General features: G+C 41.4%; 1 protein-coding gene across 1 annotated transcript in view; it reads right to left on the bottom strand.

The window, feature by feature from the left end:
- LOC142198388 (uncharacterized) overlaps positions 1–21486 on the bottom strand; it is a 279850-nt gene that overhangs the window by 3085 nt on the left and 255279 nt on the right. The window lies entirely within an intron of this gene.

The following is a 21486-nucleotide window of genomic DNA, read 5'->3' as shown; positions in this document are numbered from 1 at the left end:
CACTGAAACCTTTTCCCGCCTTTCTTCTCAGTACTTGTGGTCACAGTCTGTGGTGGGTCAGAAGGTTCCTCATGATTGGGGGGATTATATGATGGATCTGTACTGTGACGTCCTGGATGTACATGAGGGGTAATGAGGTTTTCTCCTGAGGAGCGCTCCATCATATCTTCATCTTCTCCTTTATCACTTACTGATAACATGACGTTTCCCTCAGAGATCGCACTGGGATTTTCTGTAAGAGTAAAAATAGATTTTATGATTCTTATTGATTTTAGCACAAATTTAATTTGCATGTTCTATGATTTGCATAGGGTGTGAATCAGGCAATAAGATATCATGTATACATCACTACATCACTGTCACTCGGTAAGGAGACTGTTGTATTGATGCCTGGACGTCCGCTGCCTCCGGGGAGAAACACCAAACAGATTCCAGATAACAGGGATGTGCATCAATACAAATGGCAATAAGTAAAAGGAAACTAAAGTATTGGTACAAAAAAAAAAAAAAAAAAAGTTTCCTTGGCCTCCCCGGCTGCTCAGACGCTGTAGGTCGGTGCAAGTCCTTTCACTCAGTCATGTGGAGTAGAGTACAGTACAGCTTCTGCTGTATCCTCAGTGACAGACACACGGAGATCATTCCGGCTGGACATAGAATATCCTCTGCTTCTCAGAGAGAAAGTCCAGAATAAGCAGCAGCATTATTACCAGTAACAGGTGGACGCCCTGTAAGACGCCAAACATTAGATGAGCTCCTCACCCCTCGGGACTGCTCCCCTGCTTATCAGGTATGAGGAACGAGGAGAGTTACTGGACTGGAGCTCTAAGGGGGAACCGACCTGAAGAAACCTGGGACTTCTCCTTCTCCATTCATGACTCCGTACCTGTGGTAACACCTCCTGGAATCTCCTCCTCCACTTCCCTCTTACACAGGTGATGGCCCCTCATCCTCTCTTCTTCAGCCTCCGCTTTAATATCAGTCACATCTTCTCCCTGATTTCTGGCAATGGCTCCATCTGTAGGAAACACACAGTGATGGGATAGATTGCCATGTGATGAGGAGATGATGGGAGTAGTAGTATCTAGAGGAGAAAGTCTCCGCTCCTTACACTGCTGATCAGTCCAGGAATCCGTCTCCTCTTCTGCTTCTTCTTTAACCTCAGCCTTAATATCCATCAGATCTTCACCCTAAACAGGGAAGAAACAATGTAATATCTTTGGTCCAGTCACTTTATGGTCTGAATATAGCGCCATCTACCTGCTGACTGTCTGGTACATGTATGAGTGCAGGAGCTACACCCCCTATATAGATGTACCCCAGGACTCAGCAGCGCCATCTACCTGCTGACTGTCTGGTACATGTATGAGTACAGGAGCTCCCCCCTATATAGATGTACTCCAGGACTCAGCAGCGCCATCTACCTGCTGACTGTCTGGTACATGTATGAGTACAGGAGCGGCGAGCTCCACCCCCTATATAGATGTACCCCAGGACTCAGCAGCGCCATCTACCTGCTGACTGTCTGGTACATGTATGAGTGCAGGAGCGGCGAGCTCCACCCCCTATATAGATGTACCCCAGGACTCAGCAGCGCCATCTACCTGCTGACTGTCTGGTACATGTATGAGTGCAGGAGCTCCACCCCCTATATAGATGTACCCCAGGACTCAGCAGCGCCATCTACCTGCTGACTGTCTGGTACATGTATGAGTGCAGGAGCGGCGAGCTCCACCCCCTATATAGATATACCCCAGGACTCAGCAGCGCCATCTACCTGCTGACTGTCTGGTACATGTATGAGTACAGGAGCTCCACCCCCTATATAGATGTACCCCAGGACTCAGCAGCGCCATCTACCTGCTGACTGTCTGGTACATGTATGAGTGCAGGAGCTCCACCCCCTATATTGATGTACCCCAGGACTCAGCAGCGCCATCTACCTGCTGACTGTCTGGTACATGTATGAGTGCAGGAGCTCCACCCCTATATAGATGTACCCCAGGACTCAGCAGCGCCATCTACCTGCTGACTGTCTGGTACATGTATGAGTGCAGGAGCTCCACCCCCTATATTGATGTACCCCAGGACTCAGCAGCGCCATCTACCTGCTGACTGTCTGGTACATGTATGAGTGCAGGAGCTCCACCCCCTATATAGATGTACCCCAGGACTCAGCAGCGCCATCTACCTGCTGACTGTCTGGTACATGTATGAGTGCAGGAGCTCCACCCCCTATATTGATGTACCCCAGGACTCAGCAGCGCCCCCTACCTGCTGACTGTCTGGGACATTCTCCTCCGGGCAGTCCTGGGAATACAGAGGACTCAGGGGACATCTCTCGGGGGGATTTCTCCTACTGGATCCATCTGTGGAGACACAAACACACAGTGACGGAATACATGAGCTGCTGGAGATCTGTCTATACATCAGACACTTCTAGGGTTACTTATGGGGTGACCCTAATAACTTTCTGCTACACCCCAAGATAATCCTCTCCACCCCACATTGACCCCACCCCCAGGCCTGGAGCTGATGGTCACCAATAGACTCGGCTTTCGCTCCGTCCTCGGGAGAATCCATTCTCAGCAGGGGAAGACACTGACATAAGATGAAGATCTCATCAATCATCAGGGGCAGCAATAAGGGGGATCCCCGACCTCCCCAGCAGCTCCTAAGTCCCTGAAATATAAAGATAGAGGGTATAAAGGCCCTGCAGCCCCAGGATGGAGGGATCTGGCCCTATCAGTATATACTTTATATATCTGTGCACGACACGTGTGTTGGGATCCTCAGTATGTTTCTTCTCACTAATGGCACTATAAGATTTCCATACAGACACGTGCAGCCTTCAGTGACTCTGCAGCTAGTCAGGGCTCGGAGATGCTGAACCTACCAGCAGCGGAGGAGGGAGATGTAAAGTCTGTTTCCTGCCCCCCATGTGCCTGCTATTAATTACTGCTTACCCATTAGCTTCCTGAGCTCTGTATATGGCTTCGCTTGCTGTATACTTGAGTACTGACTTTGGCTCATGTACTGGATATTCGCTTGCTTCCCGATCTGACTGTGACCTCTCGGACTGACCCCGTCTTGGACATGTTTCTGATGTAGATATTCCGCGCTCTTCGCTCTCACCAGGTTTATTCTGACTATTTGTAGTTCATCTATTTCTATACTGACGACTTGTGTAATAACCTGATTCCAGATCAGGCCGAGACCATCCGGCCCTGTAGTGGCCTCTGCTTAGATGTCGGGGAGCCTTAGATGAGGGCACTATGAGATTTAGGGAGCGTCTTCTTCTGCTCTCTGTTATCTGCCAGTTGCTGCAGTTTCGGGAACTGCTTTAGAGGCGATTCCATAACAGATAGAAAACCTCACAGTAATGGCTTCCACTATGGAGCAGACGCCGAGCAGAGTGTGAGGCTGTAAGACAGGGCCGGTCCAAGAACTTGCTGTAAATCTCAAGGGCCCGTTATGGTTTCAGCTCCTGTGAACCCGAGAAGAATCTGCCCGATGCCGTCCCAGTCACAGGTGGAAGGTTAGAACACAAAAAAAGAGGACCCCCGAAACTAATAGAAGTGGACACAACCCCTCGGCCTTGGGTGAAAGCAGCAGCAGCTCATATACAGAAAGTATAAAAAATCCAGCTCTGGAAACGCGTTACAATAAAACGTAACCTTTAATAGTCCATTATTAGAATAAGCCCCAAACAATAGCGCTCCGTCCAATAAACAACAAGGAGCAGAAACAATGTGTCTAATAAGAATTCATGAAAACAAACAAAAAATACATGTCGCATTACAGACAGACAGGCAATCCTGACGCGTTTCCAGGCCCGTGGCTTCTTACTCATAACTAGAGTTGATTCAATTAGTATTCGAAACACAGTTTCGAATCCCTCGCTCCCATAGGAATGAATGGGAGCGGGCGCAGCAAGGGGTTAAGCACCGGCCGCTCCCATTCATTCCTATGGAGCGGGGAATATGAAACTGCAGTTTATAATACTATTTGCTCATCTCTACTCATAACTCATGTTAGAAATGGCGAGAACTCCACAAAGTTACCGTATTTTTCGGACTATAAGACGCACCTAGGTTTTAGAGGAGGAAAATAGGGAAAAAAAATTTTGAAGCAAAAACTGGTAAAATATTTAATATATGGGAGTTGTAGTTTTGCACATTGACAGGTGACCCTGCAGCCGTACGGGGATGCATAGAGTGTTTTTCTTGCGGGGCCAGCTGTACTTTTTAGTTATACCATTTTGGGGGATATCTATTGCTTAGATCACCTTGTATTGAAAAAAAAACAGGAGGTGATTTAGAACTTTTATTTATTTCATATTTTTAAAGCTTTTTTTTTTTTTTTTTTTTTTTACTATTTTATTCCCCCCCGGGGGCTTGAACCTGCGGTCACTTGATTGCAAGTCCCATAGACGGCAATACAACTGTATTGCCGTGTATGGGACATTCTGTGTATTAGTATTACGGCTGGTCATGGACCCAGCTGCAATACTAATATAGCCGTGACAGGCCTGGGGGCCTCATTAGGCTCCCGGCTGTCACCCGAACAGGTCGGCTCCTGCGATATTGCCGCGCAGGAGCCGGCCTGCAACTTCACAGGTACGGGGCCGGTGGGGACCGGCCCCGGGGGAGAAGGGGCCACGGATACTGACCCGGCATCCGCTGTACTAGAGAGGCGGATGCCGGGGAGGGATAGACAACGGGGCCTGAGACATCGCTACGATCCTCTGCCCTGCATGAAGCCAGCGGCGGGGGGGACGGAGGAGCGGAATAGCATCACTCCTCCCGCTGCTGGCTTCATGCAGGGAAGAGGAGCGCAGCGATGTCTCAGGCCCCGGCACCTGTGCCAGCGTCTATCACTTGCCGGCTTCCGCCTCTCTATTACAGCGGATGCCAGGCGCCACCTTCAGACTATAAGACGCACCCTTCTTTTCTCCCAAAATTTTGGGGAAAAAAAGTGCATCTTATAGTCCGAAAAATACGGTATATTGTACTTGTCATCCTGGATCCAATATGGCCGCCCACTGGTGTGCTTAACCCTTCACATACAGAACAAAACACAGAGACCCCTGTGTATATACCCCAAATACATTGCAGCATGGACACGCAATATGATCAGACACGCAATAAACATGTATAGAAGACATTAGTACAAGACCTGGTCAGCGCTGCTCATGGAAAGTCAGACATGGCAAATACACCCCAAACCAGAGAACCCCGAACCCTGAATGTCGGCATAATGATGGGGAAGGAGAATATGAGGAGCGGTAATCCAAGATGGAGCAGCGACCCCGGTATGTAAGCGCCGAGCAACAAAGCCAGCCGTGTCACCCGGAGGCCGATCATGTGATCAATCTAAAGACCAATAATAACGTCCCGAGCACCGATCCTGCGCTATAGGCGTCACATACATGACCTGACGTCAAGAGCTCAAATATTACGTGTATATCCTACGCGGATAAAATATTGGTGCAAAAATCATGTGAAATAGAGGGAGGAGTGCGCAGAAATAAAAATAACAAACACACAGAAAAAAAATATTTGCAATAAAATAAATTTAATAAATAAAAAAAATAAAAATAAAAAAACCTGCGTATAATTAATAGTTTTTTTGTATTTATTTTATTTTTTATTTGTTTGCATATATATATATATCTTCTGCTCCTTGTTATTTATTGGACGGAGCGCTATTGTTTGGGGCTTATTCCATAGATGGACTATTATAAGTTACGTTTTATTTTAATGCGTTTCCAGGGCTGGATTTTTATATTTTTTGAACAGGTGGAAGGTTCCCTAACAGGGATGCTAGTTAAGGCTGGGGGGGGGGGGGATACTCGGATCGTCTGCAGACCCCAAATAATGACAGGGACTTGTGCCTTACACCCTATGGATTATCTTACCCCATAGATGGCCGTGACCTACGGCGCTGAACAGTCCTATCATTACACACTGACTGATAACATTATTACAGACCCCTCTTATATATATATTACTAGAGGGAGGACGCGGCTTCGCACGGGTATATTACATGTTATGTTTGTGTAGTGGCCCCATAAGAATTGCCCAGTTTTGCACTGGTGTATTGTGTATGTGCTTTGTGTGTATGTCCATAAGCGTCATGTGATTATGTGAATCTCTATTTGGATGTCAGTGAAAAACCTGTGATCGATTATTTTGAATACCTGGAGTAAAGCTCTTCTATGTAATACTGTGTGCTGAGCCACGTATCTAATCCTCCGGTGTGTGGTACCATGTGCTGAGCCACGTATCTAATCCTCCGGTGTGTGGTACCGTGTGCTGAGCCACGTATCTAATCCTCCGACGTGTGGTACTGTGTGCTGATCAGTGTATCTAATCCTCTGATGCGTGTATCTCAGTTTGGATATCAGTGTTGGATTGTGCATGTGGAGTGACCGTGTGTATTGCAGTTGGAATATGAGTGAAAGTCTTGCAGGTTTGTATTGGCTAATGGGGGGGTCAGGGTGTTGGGAAAGCTGTATCTCCGGAACGGTACGTCCGAATGAGTTGGGTTCTCATCTTAAACCTTCCTGGATGCCTGAAGTATCTGTGTGCCAAATTTGGTGAAGATCGGTGCAGTCGTTTGGTCGCACATAGAGAACAGACAGACAAAAATTCATTTATATACTATAGAGAGATAATGGGGTTACCTAATATAATGACTGGTCACTGTATTACAGACCCCCCTTATCTCTCTATAGTATAAAAATGAATTCTTGTCTGTCTGTCTGTTCTCTATGCACGACCAATCGACTGGACCGATCTTCACCAAATTTGGCACAGAGATACCTCAGGAGTCCAGGAAGGTTTAAGATGAGGCCCAAATTCACTTGGATGTACCGTACCAGAGATACAGCTTTCCCAACACCCTGACCCCCCCATTAGCCAAAATAAACCTGCAAGTCTTTCATTCCTATTCCAACTGCAATACACACGGTCACTCCACATGCACAATACAACAATGATATCCAAACTGAGATACACGCATCAGAGGATTAGATACACAAATCAGCACACAGTACCACACACCAGAGGATTAGATACACACGTGTCTGCACACAGTTCCACATGGCGCAGCATTACATATGCATGTCTTTACACAATACCAGAGGATTAGATATGCACGTCTGCACAAAGTACCACACGCTGGCAGATTAGATACACAAGTCAGCACACAGTACCAAGCACCAGAGAATTAGATACGTGTGTCTTCACACAATTCCACACGTCAGAAGATTATATATGCGCCACTGCACACAGTACCACATGCCAGAGGATTAGATACACAGCTCTGCACAGAGTACCACATATTAGGGTGCGTTCACATGATGTAACGTGGAGCGCGATCTGGCACGTATACACAATATACCGCAAAATCACGTGGCATATACGCTCCTGACTCCCCTTGAAATGAATGGGAGCATTTTGAGTGCGTCATCTGCCGGCACGTGTATACGTACTAGATCGCGCTCCACGTTACATCGTGTGAATGCACCCTTAGAGTTCTACCCAAGGTTTCTATAGCAACCGAGCCATTTTTCTTCACTACTTTATGTCAGCTTTAAAGAGGCAGGGCGCTGTGAATGACACTGCTACACAAGGTCACATGCACACAGCTTTACTCCAGGTATCCATAACAACTGATCGCAGGTTTTTCACTGATATCAGAAATGAGATTCACATAATCACATGACGCTTATGGACACACACAAACCACATACACAATACACCAGTGCAAAACTGGACAATTCTTATGGGGCCACTACACAAACATAACATGTAATATACCCGTGCGAAGCCGCGTCCTCCTGCTAGTATATATATATATATATATATATATGATTTTCTGTCTGTTCTTTATGTGCGACCAAACGACTGGACCGATCTTCACCAAATTTGACACACAGATACATCAGGTGTCCGGGAAGGTTTTAGACCGGACCTCAAGTCTCTCACACGTACCTTTCCTGAGATACAGCATTCCCAAAACAATGACCTGCATTACCCAATACAAACCTGCAAATCTTTCACTCGTATTCCAACTGCCATACACACGGTCACATGTCTCTTATCAGCCAATAGAAGCTCGCAGGTGCTTAGTCTCTACATGCACACAGCTTTACTCCAGGATTCCATAACAACCCAGCTATTTTTCTTCACTGGGGTAAATCAGCTTTAAAGGGGCAGAGTGCTGTGGACTTATGACATCTTGGAGAGCGGCGAGAAGTTATACAAAGAAAATAGACCAGAACCGAATCCTATGGGGCCACTAAGCAAACAAAACATGAAATATACCTGTGTGAGGCCGAGTCCTCCTGCTAGTATATACAGTCCTATGAAAAAGTTTGGGCCCCCCTATTAATCTTAATCATTTTTAGTTCTAAATATTTTGGTGTTTGCAGCAGCCATTTCAGTTTGATATATCTAATAACTGATGGACACAGTAATATTTCAGGATTGAAATGAGGTTTATTGTACTAACAGAAAATGTGCAATATGCATTAAACCAAAATTTGACCGGTGCAAAAGTATGGGCACCTCAACAGAAAAGTGACATTAATATTTAGTAGATCCTCCTTTTGCAGAGATAACAGCCTCTAGTCGCTTCCTGTAGCTTTTAATCAGTTCCTGGATCCTGGATGAAGGGATTTTGGACAAACAATTCGCGTTCAGTTAAGTTTGATGGTGGCTGAGCATGGACAGCCCGCTCTCAAATGATCTGAAAACAAAGATTGTTCAACATAGTTGTTCAGGGGAAGGATACAAAACGTTGTCTCAGAGATTTAACCTGTCAGTTTCCACTGTGAGGAACATAGTAAGGAAATGGAAGACCACAGGGACAGTTCTTGTTAAAGAGGACCTTTCACCACTTTTGGGCACAGGCAGTGTTATATACTGCCAGAAAACTGACAGTGCACTGAATTCAGCGCACTGTCGGCTTTCTCGATCTATGCCCGGTGTAAAGCGCTATCGGTCCCGGTACCGTAGCGCTTTACAGTCAGAAGGGCGTTTCTGACCATTAGCCAGAGACGTCCTTCTGCCTCGCGGCGCCAATCGCGCTGTACTGTGGAGCCGGGAGGAACGCCCCCCTCCCTCTCCTGATAATACTGGTCTATGGACGAGCTGTGTGAGCAGAGGGAGGGGGCGTTCCTCCCGGCTCCACAGCACAGCGCGATTGGCGCCGCGAGGCAGAAGGACGTTCCTGGCTAACAGTCAGAAACGCCCTTCTGACCATAGAAGAGCTACGGTACCGGACCGTAAGATCTTCACACCGGGCACAGATCGGGAAAGCCGACAGTGCGCTGAATTCAGCGCACTGTCAGCTTTCTGGCAGTATATAGAACTGCCTGTGCCCGGATATGGTGAAAGGTCCTCTTTAAGCCCAGAAGTGGCAGGCCAAGAAAAATATCAGAAAGGCAGAGAAGAAGAATGGTGAGAAGAGTCAAGGACAATCCACAGACACCTCCAAAGAGCTGCAGCATCATCTTGCTGCAGATGGTGTCACTGTGCATCGGTCAACTATACAGCGCACTTTGCACAAGGAGAAGCTGTATGGGAGAGTGATGAGAAAGAAGCCGTTTCTGCACGTACGCCACAAATAGAGTCACTGCCTGAGCGATGCAAAAGCACATTTGGACAAGCCAGCTTCATTTTGGAAGAAGGTCCTGTGGACTGATGAAAGATTGAGTTGTTTGGTCATACAAAAAGGCGTTATGCATGGCGTCCAAAAAGAAACAGCATTCCAAGAAAAACACATGCTACCCACTGTAAAATTTGGTGGAGGTTCCATCATGCTTTGGGGCTGTGTGGCCAATGCCGGCATCGGGAATCTTGGTAAAGTTGAGAGTCGCATGGATTCCACTCAGTATCAGCAGATTCTTGAGAATAATGTTCAAGAATCAGTGACGAAGTTGAAGTTACGCCGGGGATGGATATTTCAGCAAGACAATGATCCAAAACACCAAAGCTCCAAATCCTCAGGCATTCATGCAGAGGAACAATTACAATGTTCTGGAATGGCCATCCCAGTCCCCAGACCTGAATATCATTGAACATCTATGGGATGATTGGAAGCGGGCTGTCCATGCTCGGCGACCATCTAACTTAACTGAACTTGAATTGTTTTGTAAAGAGGAACGGTCCAAAATCCCTTCATCCAGGATCCATGAACTGATTAACAGCTCCAGGAAGCGACTAGAGGCAAAAGGAGGAGGAGCTACGAAATTACTGGCACTTTTCTGTTGAGGTGCCCATACTTTTGCACCGGTCAAATTTTGGTTTAATGCATATTGCACATTTTCTGTTAGTACAATAAACCTCATTTCAATCCTGAAATATTACTGTGTCCATCAGTTATTAGATATATCAAACTGAAATGGCTGCTGCAAATACCAAAATATTTAGAACTAAAAATGATTAAGATTAATAGGGGTGCCCAAACTTTTTCATAGGACTGTATACTGGTCACTATTATACACTCCGCCCTTATATATTATATATACTGGTCACTATTATACACCCCCTTATATATTATATATACTGGTCACTATTATACACTCCGCCCTTATATATTATATATACTGGTCACTATTATACACCCCCTTATATATTATATATACTGGTCACTATTATACACCCCCCCCTTATATATTATATATACTGGTCACTATTATACACCCCCCCTTATATATTATATATACTGGTCACTATTATGCACCCCCCTTATATATTATATATACTGGTCACTATTATACACCCCCCTTATATATTATATATACTGGTCACTATTATACACCCCCTTATATATTATATATACTGGTCACTATTATACACCCCCCTTATATATTATATATACTGGTCACTATTATACACCCCCTTATATATTATATATACCGGTCACTATTATACACCCCCCTTATATATTATATATACTGGTCACTATTATACACCCCCCTTATATATTATATATACTGGTCACTATTATACACCCCCTTATATATTATATATACTGGTCACTATTATACACCCCCTTATATATTATATATACTGGTCACTATTATACACCCCCCCTTATATAGTATATATATACTGGTCACTATTATACACCCCCCTTATATATTATATATACTGGTCACTATTATACACCCCCTTATATATTATATATACTGGTCACTATTATACACCCCCCCTTATATAGTATATATATACTGGTCACTATTATACCCCCCCCTTATATATTATATATACTGGTCACTATTATGCACCCCCCTTATATATTATATATACTGGTCACTATTATACACCCCCCTTTTATATTATATATACTGGTCACTATTATACACCCCCTTATATATTATATATACTGGTCACTATTATACACCCCCCCTTATATAGTATATATATACTGGTCACTATTATACACCCCGCCCTTATATATTATATATAGTGGTCACTATTATACACCCCCCCTTATATATTATATATACTGGTCACTATTATACACTCCCCCTTATATATTATATATACTGGTCACTATTATACACCCCCCCTTATATATTATATATACTGGTCACTATTATACACTCCCCCTTATATATTATATATACTGGTCACTATTATACACCCCCCCCCCCTTATATATTATATATACTAGTCACTATTATACACCCCCCCTTATATATTATATATACTGGTCACTATTATACACCCCCCCCCCTTATATATTATATATACTAGTCACTATTATACACCCCCCTTATATATTATATATACTGGTCACTATTATACACCCCCCCTTATATATTATATATACTGGTCACTATTATACACCCCCCTTATATATTATATATACTGGTCACTATTATACACCCCCTTATATATTATATATACTGGTCACTATTATACACCCCCCCCTTATATAGTATATATATACTGGTCACTATTATACACCCCGCCCTTATATATTATATATAGTGGTCACTATTATACACCCCCCCCCTTATATATTATATATACTGGTCACTATTATACACCCCCTTATATATTATATATACTGGTCACTATTATACACTCCCCCTTATATATTATATATACTGGTCACTATTATACACCCCCCTTATATATTATATATACTGGTCACTATTATACACCCCCCCTTATATATTATATATACTGGTCACTATTATACACCTCCCTTATATATTATATATACTGGTCACTATTATACACTCCCCCTTATATATTATATATACTGGTCACTATTATACACCCCCCCTTATATATTATATATACTGGTCACTATTATACACCCCCCCTTATATATTATATATACTGGTCACTATTATACCACCACCCCCCCTTATATATTATATATACTGGTCACTATTATACACTCCCCCTTATATATTATATATACTGGTCACTATTATACACCCCCCCCCTTATATATTATATATACTGGTCACTATTATACACCCCCCCCTTATATATTATATATACTGGTCACTATTATACACCCCCCCCTTATATATTATATATACTGGTCACTATTATACACCCCCTTATATATTATATATACTGGTCACTATTATACATTCCCCTTATATATTATATATACTGGTCACTATTATACACCCCCCTTATATATTATATATACTGGTCACTATTATACACCCCGCCCTTATATATTATATATACTGGTCACTATTATACACCCCCCTTATATATTATATATACTGGTCACTATTATACACCCCCCCTTATATATTATATATACTGGTCACTATTATACACCCCGCCCTTATATATTATATATACTGGTCACTATTATGCACCCCCCTTATATATTATATATACTGGTCACTATTATACACCCCCCTTATATATTATATATACTGGTCACTATTATACACCCCCCCTTATATATTATATATACTGGTCACTATTATACACCCCCCTTATATATTATATATACTGGTCACTATTATACACCCCCCCCTTATATATTATATATACTGGTCACTATTATACACCCCCCCTTATATATTATATATACTGGTCACTATTATACACCCCCCTTATATATTATATATACTGGTCACTATTATACACCCCCCCTTATATATTATATATACTGGTCACTATTATACCAACCCCCCCCCTTATATATTATATATACTGGTCACTATTATACACTCCCCCTTATATATTATATATACTGGTCACTATTATACACCCCCCCCTTATATATTATATATACTGGTCACTATTATACCCCCCCCCTTATATATTATATATACTGGTCACTATTATACACCCCCCCCCCTTATATATTATATATACTGGTCACTATTATACACCCCCCCTTATATATTATATATACTGGTCACTATTATACATTCCCCTTATATATTATATATACTGGTCACTATTATACACCCCCCCCTTATATATTATATATACTGGTCACTATTATACACCCCGCCCTTATATATTATATATAGTGGTCACTATTATGCACCCCCCTTATATATTATATATACTGGTCACTATTATACACCCCCTTATATATTATATATACTGGTCACTATTATACACTCCCCCTTATATATTATATATACTGGTCACTATTATACACCCCCCTTATATATTATATATACCGGTCACTATTATACACCCTGTCACGGAGCAAAGGTATACGTCTTCCTCCGGATGGTCTTTTGAATCAACAGGGACGCAAGAGGTCGGGAGACAACAGCAATTTATTGTAATCCACAAAGTTAGTAGCCGGCGGCGGTCACATCAACCGTAATAACAATAAGTCCACAGAAGTCACAATCCAATGATAACTTTGGTTCCTTGGTCCTGTAACTAAATCCTGGCTCTCTGCAGAGCTGTGCACAGGCCGGCTAACACATACTAACTGCTAGCTACAACTATATACTAAGACTGTTACACCTATATCTGTGGGGGGGAAGGGCTGAGTCACAGATCCTTCCCCCCTCACCTATACCAAGGAGAGCAGACTCCCTGTCTACTATGGACAATGCACCATCCAACATCTTCTTGGAGACACTGATCAGATTATCTCCACCCATTGTCCTCACTAGTTAGAGGTATTTGCATACAATGTGCTAACACACTAGACCCTAATCAGCCAACTACACACTGATGTTTACAACAGGTTAGAGAATACATTCCACATGAAATATATATTACACATTGCCTATAGTATAGACTCTAACCATCCCGTGACAACCCCTCCCCCTCTCAAAACATGTGCATGACACAATTGGCCTACACAGGTAAATTGGGGAATGCACATCAGTCTCTATAGCTCATATTTCCTCCTGCCGGGATAACCCATCCGTGTTCTGGTGTTGGTTCCCTCGGCGGTACTTAATGGTAAAGTTGTAGGGTTGAAGGGCTGGCATCTGTCAGAAAATCCGGTCGATCCATGTTGGCGTCTCTCTGAGCTTGGCTTCGGGTCACTGCTCCCACAAAGTGGCACTGTAGATTTCCAACATCGTTGCCTAACAGAACATCGGCCGGCAGCCCGCTCATCACACCAATTGTGCATCGTTTTGGTCCATAACCATAGTCGAGTTCCACGGTAGCTTTAGGAATACGTTTCCGAGTACCCCCTGCCAACTTGATAGAAATGCCAGGGCCCTCCTCTAGGGCCTCGGGTCGCACAACTCGGGGGTCCGCTACCGTTAGGAAAGCTCCCGAGTCCCGGAATCCAACAACTGTTCGGCCATCCAGTAGGACCTCCTGCAAGTGCTTCCTCTGAAGGTTTGCGGGATGTGTGGCGGAAGGCTGAATCCCATAGACCCCTGGAGGTGGAACAGATGGGTCATTCATGGAGTCATCTGGAAATGGGGCCAAACTTTCTGTCCTAGGGGTGGTTCCCAGGTAGTGAATAGGCCGGGATGCCACGGTGGCCCGTGCCCCCATGTTAACAGGGCAACTAGCTTGCAAATGTCCAGGCCGCCCGCACCCAAAACATCTGCGCTCTAGCATTCTTCCAGTAGGTCGTTGTCTAGGGACAGGGTTGTTCATAGCTGGAGGCCGATGGGCTGGGGCAGGGGTAGAGGGGGAATTGTAATCCTGAGGCCGGGCACGAAAGGTGGTTGGCTGGATGAAGGGTGTCTGGCGGACTGTGGTAGTTTTCCGCTCCTCTGCAAACAACCTCTTCCACTGCGGCTTGATGGTCAGGCCCTCATCTGCAAGAGAAGCAGCTTGCTCAACTGTGGCTGGGTTCCGTTCCAGCACCCACTCACGGATCTCAGCGGGGCACTGGGAAAAGAACTGTTCCTTAAGTATGACTTGGAGGATCTTATCGACTGTGACAGCCTCCTCTCCTTCTAGCCAGCGCTTGCATGCTTGCTTCAACTTGTGGGCGAACATGTGGAAGGAGCTTCCCCCATTGTAAGACAAAGAGCGGAACTGAACTCGGTAGGTCTCTGGAGTGACTGCATAATACTTCTGCACCGCTCTTTTAATGGCCTCATAGTCCCGCTGATCACTAGGGTCCATGGCTCTGAGAGCTTCCGCAGCCCATCTCGTAGGTGCCCCACCAGATACCGGACCCAATCCTTCTCTGGGACTTCCATCAGGCGGCACTGGTGTTCGAAGTCCTGAAAATATCCATCAACATCCCCAGCCGCTTCATCAAAGGTCTTGAAGTGTTTATGGGACACATATGGTGGTTCTCTCACTGTTGGGCTGGGGGCCGACGTTTGATTATAATTCCGCGTAGTTATCTCAGCCATTCGCATTTCATGCGCCATTCTTTCCTTTTCATGCGCCATTCTCTGTTCCTCCTTCTCCGTTTCCTGAGCCCTCTGTAATGCTCTACTCCTTTGCTCTGCAGTTGCTTCTAGCCCCAGCACTGCCAACTCCTCCTCATACAAAACAACCCATCTGCTCTTTTGGGTCTGTACCTGCCACTCCTGTATCTCTCCAGTCTCTTCGGGGGCGTGGGTTCGAATCCCACCGCTGCCACCAGTTGTCACGGAGCAAAGGTATACGTCTTCCTCCGGATGGTCTTTTGAATCAACACGGACGCAAGAGGTCGGGAGACAACAGCAATTTATTGTAATCCACAAAGTTAGTAGCCGGCGGCGGTCACATCAACCGTAATAACAATAAGTCCACAGAAGTCACAATCCAATGATAGCTTTGGCTCCTTGGTCCTGTAACTAAATCCTGGCTCTCTGCAGAGCTGTGCACAGGCCGGCTAACACATACTAACTGCTAGCTAATATACTATATACTAAGACTGTTACTTCCTCTATCTGTGGGTGGGGAGGGCTGAGTCACAGATCCTTCCCCCCTCACCTATACCAAGGAGAGCAGACTCCCTGTCTACTATGGACAATGCACCATCCAACATCTTCTTGGAGACACTGATCAGATTATCTCCACCCATTGTCCTCACTAGTTAGAGGTATTTGCATACAATGTGCTAACACACTAGACCCGAATCAGCCAACTACACACTGATGTTTACAACAGGTTAGAGAATACATTCCACATGAAATATATATTACACATTGCCTATAGTATAGACTCTAACCATCCCGTGACACACCCCCTTATATATTATATATACTGGTCACTATTATACACCCCCCCTTATATATTATATATACTGGTCACTATTATACACCCCCCCTTATATATTATATATACTGGTCACTATTATACACCCCCCTTATATATTATATATACTGGTCACTATTATACACCCCCTTATATATTATATATACTGGTCACTATTATACACCCCCCCTTATATATTATATATACTGGTCACTATTATACACCCCCCTTATATATTATATATACTGGTCACTATTATACACCCCCCCTTATATATTATATATACTGGTCACTATTATACACCCCCTTATATATTATATATACTGGTCACTATTATACACCCCCCCTTATATATTATATATACTGGTCACTATTATACACCCCCTTATATATTATATATACTGGTCACTATTATACACCCCCCTTATATATTATATATACTGGTCACTATTATACACCCCCTTATATATTATATATACTGGTCACTATTATACACCCCTCCCTTATATATTATATATACTGGTCACTATTATACACCCCCTTATATATTATATATACTGGTCACTATTATACACCCCCCTTATATATTATATATACTGGTCACTATTATACCCCCCCCCCCTTATATATTATATATACTGGTCACTATTATACACCCCCTTATATATTATATATACTGGTCACTATTATACACCCCCCCCCTTATATATTATATATACTGGTCACTATTATACACCCCCCTTATATATTATATATACTGGTCACTATTATACACCCCCCCTTATATATTATATATACTGGTCACTATTATACACCCCCTTATATATTATATATACTGGTCACTATTATACACCCCCTTATATATTATATATACTGGTCACTATTATACACCCCCTTATATATTATATATACTGGTCACTATTATACACCCCCCTTATATATTATATATACTGGTCACTATTATACCCCCCCCCCTTATATATTATATATACTGGTCACTATTATACACCCCCCCCTTATATATTATATATACTGGTCACTATTATACACCCCCCCCTTATATATTATATATACTGGTCACTATTATACCCCCCCTCCTTATATATTATATATACCGGTCACTATTATACACCAACCTTATATATTATATATACTGGTCACTATTATACACCCCCCTTATATATTATATATACTGGTCATTATTATACACCCCTTTTATATTATATATACTGGTCACTATTATACACCCCCTTATATATTATATATACTGGTCACTATTATACACCCCCCCTTATATATTATATATACTGGTCACTATTATACACCCCCCCTTATATATTATATATACTGGTCACTATTATACACCCCCTTATATATTATATATACTGGTCACTATTATACACCCCCCTTATATATTATATATACTGGTCACTATTATACACCAACCTTATATATTATATATACTGGTCACTATTATACACCCCCCCCCCCTTATATATTATATATACTGGTCACTATTATACACCCCCTTATATATTATATATACTGGTCACTATTATACACCCCCCTTATATATTATATATACTGGTCACTATTATACACCCCCTTATATATTATATATACTGGTCACTATTATACACCCCCTTATATATTATATATACTGGTCACTATTATACACCCCGCCCTTATATATTATATATACTGGTCACTATTATACACCCCCTTATATATTATATATACTGGTCACTATTATACACCCCCTTATATATTATATATACTGGTCACTATTATACACCCTCCTTATATATTATATATACTGGTCACTATTATACCCCCCCCCCTTATATATTATATATACTGGTCACTATTATACACCCCCTTATATATTATATATACTGGTCACTATTATACACCCCTCCCCTTATATATTATATATACTGGTCACTATTATACACCCCCTTATATATTATATATACTGGTCACTATTATACACCCCCCTTATATATTATATATACTGGTCACTATTATACCCCCCCCCTTATATATTATATATACTGGTCACTATTATACACCCCCCTTATATATTATATATACTGGTCACTATTATACACCCCCTTATATATTATATATACTGGTCACTATTATACACCCTCCTTATATATTATATATACTGGTCACTATTATACACCCCCCTTATATATTATATATACTGGTCACTATTATACACCCCCCTTATATATTATATATACTGGTCACTATTATACACCCCCCTTATATATTATATACACTGGTCACTATTATACACCCCCCCTTATATATTATATATACTGGTCACTATTATACACCCCCCCCTTATATATTATATATACTGGTCACTATTATACACCCCCCCCTTATATATTATATATACTGGTCACTATTATACCCCCCCTCCTTATATATTATATATACTGGTCACTATTATACACCAACCTTATATATTATATATACTGGTCACTATTATACACCCCCCCTTATATATTATATATACTGGACACTATTATACACCCCCCCTTATATATTATATATACTGGTCACTATTATACACTCCCCCTTATATATTATATATACTGGACACTATTATACACCCCCCCTTATATATTATATATACTGGTCACTATTATACCCCCCCCCCTTATATATTATATATACTGGTCACTATTATACACTCCCCCTTATATATTATATATACTGGTCACTATTATACACCCCCTTATATATTATATATACTGGTCACTATTATACACCCCCCCTTATATATTATATATACTGGTCACTATTATACACCCCCCCCCCTTATATATTATATATACTGGTCACTATTATACACCCCCTTATATATTATATATACTGGTCACTATTATACACCCCCTTATATATTATATATACTGGTCACTATTATACACCCCGCCCTTATATATTATATATACTGGTCACTATTATACACCCCCTTATATATTATATATACTGGTCACTATTATACACCCCCCTTATATATTATATATACTGGTCACTATTATACACCCCCCCTTATATATTATATATACTGGTCACTATTATACACCCCCCCTTATATATTATATATACTGGTCACTATTATACACCCCCCCCCCCTTATATATTATATATACTGGTCACTATTATACACTCCCTTATATATTATATATACTGGTCACTATTATACACCCCCCTTATATATTATATATACCGGTCACTATTATACACCCCCCCTTATATATTATATATACTGGTCACTATTATACACCCCCCCCTTATATATTATATATACTGGTCACTATTATACACCCCCCCTTATATATTATATATACTGGTCACTATTATACCCCCCCCTCCTTATATATTATATATACTGGTCACTATTATACCCCCCCTCCTTATATATTATATATACTGGTCACTATTATACACCAACCTTATATATTATATATACTGGTCACTATTATACACCAACCTTATATATTATATATACTGGTCACTATTATACACCCCCCTTATATATTATATATACTGGACACTATTATACACCCCCCCCTTATATATTATATATACTGGTCACTATTATACACCCCCTTATATATTATATATACTGGTCACTATTATACACCCCCCCCTTATATATTATATATACTGGTCACTATTATACACCCCCCCCCTTATATATTATATATACTGGTCACTATCATACACCCCCTTATATATTATATATACTGGTCACTATTATACACCCCCTTATATATTATATATACTGGTCACTATTATACACCCCCCACCTTATATATTATATATACTGGTCACTATTATACACCCCCCCCTTATATATTATATATACTGGTCACTATTATACACCCCCCTTATATATTATATATACTGGACACTATTATACACCCCCCCCTTATATATTATATATACTGGTCACTATTATACACCCCCCTTATATATTATATATACTGGTCACTATTATACACCCCCCTTATATATTATATATACTGGTCACTATTATACACCCCCCTTATATATTATATATACTGGTCACTATTATACACCCCCCTTATATATTATATATACTGGTCACTATTATACACCCCCCCTTATATATTATATATACTGGTCACTATTATACACCCCCCCTTATATATTATATATACTGGTCACTATTATACACCCCCCTTATATATTATATATACTGGTCACTATTATACACCAACCTTATATATTATATATACTGGTCACTATTATACACCCCCCCTTATATATTATATATACTGGTCACTATTATACACCCCCCTTATATATTATATATACTGGTCACTATTATACACCAACCTTATATATTATATATACTGGTCACTATTATACACCCCCTTATATATTATATATACTGGTCACCATTATATACCCCCCTTATATATTATATATACTGGACACTATTATACACCCCCCCTTATATATTATATATACTGGTCACTATTATACACCCCCCCTTATATATTATATATACTGGTCACTATTATACACCCCCCTTATATATTATATATACTGGTCACTATTACACACCAACCTTATATATTATATATACTGGTCACTATTATACACCCCCCTTATATATTATATATACTGGACACTATTATACACCCCCCCTTATATATTATATATACTGGTCACTATTATACACCCCCTTATATATTATATATACTGGTCACTATTATACACCCCCTTATATATTATATATACTGGTCACTATTATACACCCCTCTTATATATACTGGTCACTATTATACACCCCCCC

The sequence above is a fragment of the Leptodactylus fuscus genome, chromosome 3 (genome assembly GCF_031893055.1).
Source record: "Leptodactylus fuscus isolate aLepFus1 chromosome 3, aLepFus1.hap2, whole genome shotgun sequence".
In the NCBI taxonomy this organism is placed as follows: Eukaryota; Metazoa; Chordata; class Amphibia; order Anura; family Leptodactylidae; genus Leptodactylus; species Leptodactylus fuscus.
The sequence above is the reverse complement of the archived record's forward strand: the minus strand, read 5'-3'. Positions and strand labels throughout refer to the sequence as shown.